The sequence below is a fragment of the Macaca nemestrina genome, chromosome X, assembly GCF_043159975.1.
Source record: "Macaca nemestrina isolate mMacNem1 chromosome X, mMacNem.hap1, whole genome shotgun sequence".
Lineage (NCBI taxonomy): Eukaryota > Metazoa > Chordata > Mammalia > Primates > Cercopithecidae > Macaca > Macaca nemestrina.
In genome coordinates this window covers 89,095,826-89,104,967 of record NC_092145.1, presented here as the reverse complement: position 1 = coordinate 89,104,967, position 9,142 = coordinate 89,095,826, and the positions used below count along the sequence as shown (strand labels likewise).

General features: G+C 44.0%; 1 long non-coding RNA gene across 3 annotated transcripts; it reads left to right on the top strand.

The window, feature by feature from the left end:
* The first annotated feature begins 2,502 nt into the window (after positions 1-2,502).
* On the top strand, positions 2,503-7,605 carry LOC105476697 (uncharacterized). 3 transcript variants are annotated; one of them, XR_984184.3, is made up of 2 exons: positions 2,503-2,669; positions 4,051-7,605. It is a non-coding gene; the product is annotated as an uncharacterized lncRNA (long non-coding RNA). The 3 variants fall into 3 exon arrangements; XR_984183.3 differs by having other exon boundaries at positions 3,447-7,605; XR_011618415.1 differs by having other exon boundaries at positions 2,503-3,576.
* Positions 7,606-9,142: the final 1,537 nt, after the last annotated feature.

Below are 9,142 nucleotides of genomic sequence, written 5' to 3'. Positions count from 1 at the left end.
CTGATAGCACTTCATGCCTTTGTCAAATTACTTATCATATTCTGTAGGGTAACATAGCTCTTGGGGTGCACACCTGTCTTCCATTTCCCTTTAGCCTGAGAATCCTTCAATCTGATGTGGGGACTAAGACTCAGACAGGCTGTGTATGTTTGTTTAAGGTCACATAATTAATGAGTTACAGAGCTTGGTCTATAACCTAGGGTCTAAGATGCAAGGACTCTGATTCAGTGTTCTTTCCATTCCAGTACTGAGGAAACAAATGAGTGTGTCTGCAGTGTGGGACCCCAGCACTGCCTGCTTGCTCCCCTTGTCAACTATTTTCCCTTCTTTCTTATCTCCCTCCACAGGCACAGGCAAGGCAGAAATCATACAAAATGGGAATACTTTGTGACTTTTGGTTACTCTCCGCAGAAGCCTGGACAACAGATCAAAAAGAAGAAGCTCCTTTGTACTGTTATTGGAAATTTGGCCCTTCCCAGCATAGTTTGTGTTTGTGGGCTAAAGAGGAACTCTGAGCCCAGTTCCCTTTTCTCTCATTCAGGCCCTATGCATAGGTGGTATGATTTTCAGAGCCTTCTGGTTCCTAATGCTCTCTTTTATTGCCCTGTTGTTGGGCTCAAAATGGATACCATTAATCACTACTTTAGGTAAACACATTGTCTCCAGAAACCCCTGTTAAAAGGCCTGTAGAGTACTCTGATTGATAGGGGAGGAAAAAAAAAAAACATGTGTAGCTAAACTTAATCTCCATGGTGTGCATAGGAAGAAGGGGGTCCCTTTTTAGCAAAGTGCCCACAGGACCACCCTACTTCTGCTCCAAGCTTTAGTCAGAAACCAAAAAGAAACAAGAACTGAATCTTTCTAGAAGCTAGATCTGGGGTCTTGAGGCCTGAGCCAATAAATTATTCTGATAGAAGGAAGTTTTCTACAGAGTGATGTTAGTGCAAGTGAATCCCTATCTCAGGCTTCCACAGAGCCTCAGGTCCTACAACCACGGGGAAGCCCACAGTGAGTAACGAAGAGCCACAAAGGAACCAGGGAATGTTTGAGTTGGAGTGATCTCCAAGACCATTTAGTCCAACCTCTGTTGGTTAAAGGAGAAACTAATGCCCCAGGAGGTAGTAGAGTAGGGACTGGGGCCCAGGGCTCTTGGCTCACAGGATGTGGTCTTTCTTTGAACCTGAATTTATAAGAATGTATGTAGCTTGGAAAGATTATTTACCACAGCTTGAGTACCACTCAGGGCCATACTTCCACTAGTGTAGACAGAGGACTGTGCAGGGCACTGCAGTCATTGAAAGCTGTCAAAGTATACCCTGAAAACATTGCCCCTCCCATCCTTCATGCCATCAAGATTCATGGTGGAGGGCACTGCATGGTAGGAATTTGTCATCTTCCTGGCTGTTAATGGGGACTTCCTGGAGACTGCAAACATGAGGCACTAGGAAACCACTCACCCTCTTTTCACACTTTTCATGTCCCTCATTAGCCTGAAGGTCACAGTTGAACTTAGGGATCTGGCACTATCTTTTCTTTCTCAAAGTCAACTATTTTCTTCTCCCTTCCTTGTAGCCAGTGTGGGAAAGTAGAAGAAAACCTCAACATTTGGAGTTAGACCTGAGTGAAAAATCTGCCTTCTCTATTATTTTCTAGTTTTGTTTCCTTAGACAAGTCACTTTATTTCTGTGTGCCTCAGTTTCCTCACCTATAAATAAGAATAATAATACCATACCAGAAAGTAGTTGAATAAATTAGATAATACACATAAAAGAATATCATAAGTACTCTAATAATTGTAAATTTCCTTATTTATTTCCTTCTGCAAGCCCCAAGATGACAGAATGTGGCTTGTGGTCATAGCTGTGCCCCAGGGCCAGCTTCATAGGCATATGACCTGTACAGCTTCACAGGGCTCCATGCTTAGCAGGACCCCACACTTAGTTTAATGTTCTGCTGTCATCATCTTGATATTCTTAAGTTTTAAATAAGGACCCTATCATTTTCATGTTTTACTGCACCTTGCAAACTATGTAGCTGGTTCTGTATGCCAGGAGAGATGTTGGAAATAAAATGGTATTCCAGGACCAGGAGGTATTCTGACAGAGTGAAAGAACACGTGATTTGGAGTCCATAGGGATGGGTTTAAATTTCAGCTTTGCCACTAATTTGCTTTGTGATTCTGGGCATTTCCTTTTATCCCTTAGGGGCTCCATTTCTCAATTTTGACTACGGGTTTTTTCATTAGATAATGTCTCGGTTCTGGCATTCCAGATTTCCCTCAATTATTCTGGGAAAACCTCCTTGATCCACAGGCAGAGCCTAGGGCAGTCAGGTGCTTTCTACTGTCTCTCTCTGCAGCTTGGAAAGTTATTGTCTGTTGAAGGTCAGCTGGGAGTTGGTGGAGGCAGGGCAGTGGCCTGCTACTATTGCTGCAGTAGCAGACCCTTTCACAACAGCATTGTTTTGTCATTTTGCACCCAGATTTCCGTTGGCTAACCTCAGTCTTATCTTCCTCATTTCTGTTTCCTGTTGAAGACACCAAGGGCCCTTCAAAACACACAAGCTTCTTGCTCACGGCATAAAGCCCAATTCCCTCTGGCCCCCGCAGGTTGGCTCAGCACTGGGGAATCAGTGTCCCCTCCATGACCAAGGCACCACTCCACTGACAGGTATGGTATCCATTTGCCCTCTCTTCTTGGATTCCCAAGCTGGGGCAGTGTCCATGGCAGTCAACGGTGGCTTGGATCTGCCCATCCCATTCTCTTCAGGCCCTCCTCAGGAATCAAGGTCAAAGGTGGGAGGAAGAAGGTTTCCACTGGCCTTTTATTCTAAGCTTCTAGTAGAGGGGAAAAGGGGATAGGATATTTTCTATACAATAGGATGTTTAGGAGACAGTCACATGGAAATGGAATGTTCTTTGGACCCAGGAGTCAGGAAATCTTAGTAGCAGTCCTGATTTTACCATTTACCCAATGTGTATCTTTGTTTAAGTCCTTTCTCCAATCTAGGACACAGTTTTTTTCACCCCTTTTGCAAAATAAAAAATTAAAAAGAGGAAAAGAATGATTAGATAAATGCTGTCTAGAGACTCATAGTTATTAGATTCCTTATTTTCATGATTGTCAGCCCTCTGTCAAGAAAGAAGATGAGTGTAATCTTTGCATATGTAACTGTGGGGTGGGGGGACTGAACACATCCAAGAGGAAAGTGCTGGTGGTAATCCATATAGCACTCTCTGAGAGGCATGACTCGAAGATGAAAGCCTCTTCTCTAGTCCAATCTTTGACTCCTAAAAGTTCAAAATTGAAAGGCTCTTAGGGACTAGGTACTTATGGAAAAAACTGAGGTCCAGAAAGAGGAAGAAAGGGACTTGCCCAAAGTCATACAGAGAATCTGTAGCAGAGCTGGGTGGCTCCCAGATCAGTCCTCTTTTTGCTCTATCCTAGGAGGACTGAGACATCAAGCAGCAGGACCTGTCCTGTAACTGACCCAGTTGGGCCTCCTCATACTAGAGGCAGTCTGGAAGTTTTAGGCATGGTCCTGAAGACTTCTTCTTTTCTTCTATTTTTCTTTCAGGTACTTGGTTCTCTCTGAGTGTTCAGAGATTCCTAGACACCTACTTACCCCTCGTTCTTCTGGTCTATTCCCTCCAATTCCTTCCATAAAAACTGACCCACCCTTTGTGTCAACAATAGAGGCTTGGTGAAGCTCTTCAATAGAGGATTTTGCATTTCATATGGGTAAAAATGATGTTATTCTAAGTAATATCTGCCCAAGAGAAGAGCTTTCAAATTCCCTTAATATCATCCCACATAGACATTTATCTCTTCTTTCTATGGGTCTGGTGAACATTTCTCAACTGAATCTGATTTTCTTACACACACTCCATTGGAGAGGCATGGACTGGAACAGCAAGAGTGGAAATGAAATCAGTTTAGTTTCAGCTCAGCTACTAACTCCTTCCATTAATACTGGAGCAATGTTGTCTATAAGGCTTTCCAAATTTCAAAGTACTAATAATTTTTTGCCCCTTTCATGCCTCCTTTCCAGGGTTTCTGGAGGTGAATAAAGTCAGAAAGGGCATTCAAAAGGCTGTGAACACCTCCACCTTATATAGGTCTTCTTACTGGAGCTGGCAACCAATGAGGGTAATGATACAAAAAAGGTAACAATCCATTTCTTTCTTCCCTGCCATCCCCAACTCAGACTCTGTTAATCAGCATGCTTGGCTGGCCTCCAATCACAGGTCCAGGAGCTGAGACAAGGGTCCTTTTGAGCTCCCATGTGGGAGGTTCTGGAAAGCTTAGCAACACTTTCCAACAACTTTGCCAGGTAAGTCTTCTTGTCCCCATTTCCAGAGAAGACAACTAAAGCCCAAAGAAAGACATGCCCAAGCCATGATTGGCTAGTTGATGGCCAAGACAGCATTAGAACACAAGTTTGTCTGATTCTTTCATGGCATATCTGGTGACCATGACTGCTGCTTTTGCTGCTGGTTGGCTTAGGCTGAATTGGGTAGGTAGAAAAGGAAGTGAGGGGGTGAAAGAGCTTTAGTTTTGAGATTACTGCCAGAACTTAAATTGAAGGGGTATGTTACCCCCTTACATTCAATTAAAAGAAATGAGCAAGAAAAAATACAGTGTTTTCTTGCTGAAAGACAAGGCTGAATCCCTCTGTCTTGCCTTGGCTGGGACAAGGCTTTCCGGCCTCATGGGGACAGTTTACCATTTCTGGCAACCTTGGGAAGTTTGCAACTTTTCATGACAATATTTAATGTAGACCAGCTACCTGCTCACAGATCAACTGCCACAGCTGGTAAGGGCAGTAATTTGATACCAGCAGCCTGGCATTTTTAGCAACAGGATCTGATTGCTGCCAAGGGAATTCTCCCAGAAGTCTCAGACCTGACCCTGCTCCTGGCAGCTTCCTTATTGCCCTGGTGGCTTGTGGGTTCACTGATCCCAAATGCTGCATTGCAAAGCTATTGCCTGTTTTTGCCCTCTTTGTTGATGTGTCTCCCCTTTCCTAGAGGGATATACAGAGAAGGGAGGCAAAATAACCAATGAGGAAAGCTTTATAAGGCATACTGCTGAACTGTAAAAAACTTATTGCGTAAACTTTACAAGTCTCCTCCCCAACATGAACCTTCGTTCTCTCATTTATAACCTAAGTGAGTGAGACTAGATGATCTTTAAGGGCACTTTAATAGCTGCCATTCTTGAGTCCCTATGGGACAAGAGGATCATGTTAGGCAAGGCCGAGACCACAAGAAATCAATGTCACACCTGTCCAGATCCTGCTAAATCAATTGCCAATAGCTCTTTCTTTCATTTTAGTGGTACAACCACTGCTTTTTGAGCATTTTTTATGTATTGAATACTGAACCAAAGGCTTTACATGCATTATCTCCTGTCATTCTCACAATAATCTTATGAGGTAGGTACTATACTTAATACATTTTGTGGGTGTAGCAAACTTGAACTCACAGAGGTGAAAGGATTGATCGAAGGTTGCCTAGCTAGCTAATGGAAGAACTAGGATTTAAGCTCACGTTTAACCTCAAAGCCTATGTGCATAACCACAACACTGTGAAAACACAGCTTGGGAGAATTGAGAAAGAGGGAGCAAGGATGCTGTCTCTGGGGTCTGGTACTTTCCTCAAGTCAGGGAGGCAGGATGATGACCAAATTTTCCCCTCTTTGCTGCACAGAGGAACTCATTGAAGCTTGGGACCCCTAGAAATACCATAGCTACAGGATTCAGGCCTGATGAGCTTCCAGCTGAGCACCGGGTGTCACTTGGGCTTTACCTGCTTATCCTCAGGATCTCTCTTCTGGTTAGGAACCTTATGCCTGTTTTGCTCACTTTCGTATTCTGCTGCTTTGTCTGGTTCTTTCAGCAAGCTCCCTGGGGCTAAGGGTGTGACTTCATCACTCCTTTCTCTCTCTTTCCCTCTAGGGTCATATCTCCCAGGAAGATCTCACTTCCCCACAGAATCTCCTGGCCCGGCCTCCTGCAGTGCCACGCTCCGTGTATTTGACAAGCTGAGTTGGACACTCCGTGTGGTAGAGTGTCAGTTTGTCAAATACCCCAAGTGCGGCATATGCTTACCAGCTCCAGGCCAGGGCAGATGGCATATGACGAATGGACTGCCAGCTGGATACAAGGATGCTCACCAAGCACCAAGTTCTCACAAGTTATTTTATGTGACTCTGCAGGAACTGAGGCATTTTTTTCTGAGGACACCAGAGAAAAAGTGTAGCATCTCTGGGAAATACAGCCCTGGGCTGAGTCTACACACACCATGAGAGTGCTGACGGTGGTGCAATAGACTTGAAAATGTATAATGGGTTCAAGAATGGAAGTGTTCTTTGATTCTTTATTATTTTCTTCCTTCACATTCCCCTCCCAGAGTCTCCCATGTAGGACATCAGAATTCTCACACAAGCATCACGGTTTATGTGAGTAAGCAGGGGTTAGAAATTCACTTTCTTGACACTCAGTCTTGCCTTCTAAATACTCCTTGATCTTGCCTACCTCTTCCCTTTTCCACATGTCTTTTCCTCTAGGAACACTTTCTCCGTTTATTTCTGCCTATCCAGTTCTTCCCTATATTTCCTGTATCAGCTACAGTCCAGTGTTTCCAGAGACTTTTGAAAGTCAACTTATACTTTTTCCTTCTTCATTCACAAAGCACTTCTTGCCTGGGCCCTGGTATGTGCCCCTTTCTCTCCTACTGTCTAACAGCAATAGGAGAGAATTGCCCTCTTGAATTGTCAGTGACAACTGACAACTCTTGAATTGCAGTGAACTTTTCTAGGGGGTTTTCTTGAATTCCCAACTAGATTGTGAGCTTCTAGAAGACAAGGCTATGTCTATGATTGCTGTCTCCCCTACCAAAACCCAGTACTTTAGTTACAGAAAATAATAAACATTTACCGATTGACTGATTTTCCTCTAGTCCACTAGCTTTGGGTTTAGGCTTTGGGGCCAAATTGTCCTCTGGATTTTGAAAAAAAATCAAACTGTGAACACCACAATGTTATAGAGCATATGAGGTAGTAGCCAGCATGAAGGATTTTTTTATTCCTGAGAAACAGTGTTAAGGGCTGAGGGAAGAAGGCAAAATAGCAGACTCAGAGGGCAAATAAATTTTGGTATTACTTGATTACGCAGAGTTATACAGGTGCTTTCTTGTAGGATTTTTCAGAGCCTTTAATAGTCTAACGTTGCATTGAGAAACTCAAAGAGGAAACCATAGAATGAGGCCTTTGCCATACCTATCTGATCATGAATTTCTTTTCCCCCACAGGCCTTCTCCTGTGTCAATGTCCAATGAAGCATGATTTGGGAAACGGTTGTAGAGAAACTTTATACCTTCCCTATCTTCTGGAGATCTTTTCCTCTTTTCACTCATCTACTTTCCCCAACCAGCCATCTGCCTAAGGAAGGTCCCCACCTGATTTTTGTTTAGCCTATCCTGCAGCTGTGGACTATCTCTATTACATTGGAATTCTTTACTAGCTTGTCCTGTATTTAAAAAAATTCTCAGTTTTGAAGCAAAGGTGATCCAGATTCTGCAATAAATACATGCACTGAGGAGTTCACAGGCCTGACCTTTGGTCTCTGTTCTACCACTAACTGTGTTTTTGTTCCTCTCTGAGCTTCATTTTCTCATCTTTAATATGGGAGTATTAGAATCAGTAATCTCTAGGCTCTTTAAGACGAATGACTGAGATATCCCTGGGAGTCCTTAGCTCTTATGGAGAAGCATCCCTGGATGTGTGGCTCCTTTTACCGGTGAAAATGCAACCAGGATTCTCTTTCCAACACCTGGAACTCATTTTTCTATGGGTAGTAGGGAAAGATAATGGTTATTTTCAAAGGCTATAGGGTCTGGACACAAAGTTGTTTCATGAAGGAAGTTGAGGTTTCCACTGGGTGGAGACCCTATTTCAGAGGCTTGTAAGCACTACAGGGAAGAAAGAGTTGTTCCTTTTGCCAACTAGGAGAAGCTAGCGTCTGGAATGAAGAAAATGTTGAGGTTTTACCATGGATTTAGTATGTTGGGTGGTGAAGTGGAGAACTCCTTTTTGTTACTTTTGTGTACTATTTTGACTTCTGTAATCATCGCAAAAGGGGAGCAACTCCTTGTGAAACATGAACTGACCTAGGGGCTGCGTGGGAACCAGAAGTGGCAACATGGCAACTTCCTTGAAGAGTGCAGAAGTTGATTTGACATTAATCACACGGAGAAAACAAAGCTATGTCGACCTGGGTCAGAACAGGTCCTCCTCACAGGGGAGCCTGATTTAAAAGTGTAGGTGTAGGAACTTATGTACACATACAAACTCTCTCTCTCTCTCTCTCTCTCTCTCTCTCTCTCTCTCTCACACACACACACACACACACACACACACACACACACACACTTCCGAGCCCTATTCCTCCTTGAAGAGAAAGGCTTTCTTGCTCTTATCCCCACCTCACATTGTAAGAAGGGGACAGGAGCTAAAGCAGATAACCTGTGAAAAATGCAACTACCCCCAAAATTTTAAGCTTCAAAGAAGTGGAAGTGGTGCATCCATACTTTGGAAAGAAGGAAATTCCTTCGTCTCTGCATTCATAGTCCCCTGAGACAGAAAGACTTTTTATTTTATTTTCTTTCTTTTTTCTTTTTTCTTTTTTTTGAGGCAGAGTCTCGCTCTGTGGCCCAGGCTGGAGTGCAGTGGCGCGATCTCAGTTCACTGCAAGCTCCGCCTCCCGGGTTCAAGCCATTCTCCTGCCTCAGTGTCCCAAGTAGCTGGGACTACAGGCGCCCGCCACCACGCCCGGCTGATTTTTTTGTACTTTTAGTAGAGACGGGGTTTCGCCGTGTTAGCCAGGATGGTCTCGATCTCCTGACCTCGTGATCTGCCCTCCTCGGCCTCCCAAAGTGCTGGGATTGCAGGTGTGAGCCACCATGCCCAGCCCAGGACTTTTTCTTTCTCAGGCTTCCAGCTGATGTGGGAAGAATCATCTAGGTGGACCTGGCAGGATGACATGTTGGGTAAGGGAAGCCAGGGGAGTACTGTTTAATCAGGTATTCACTGTGCCTCACTGGACTTACCAGTGGAGTGAAGTAGGAGTGGCATGTGTGGGA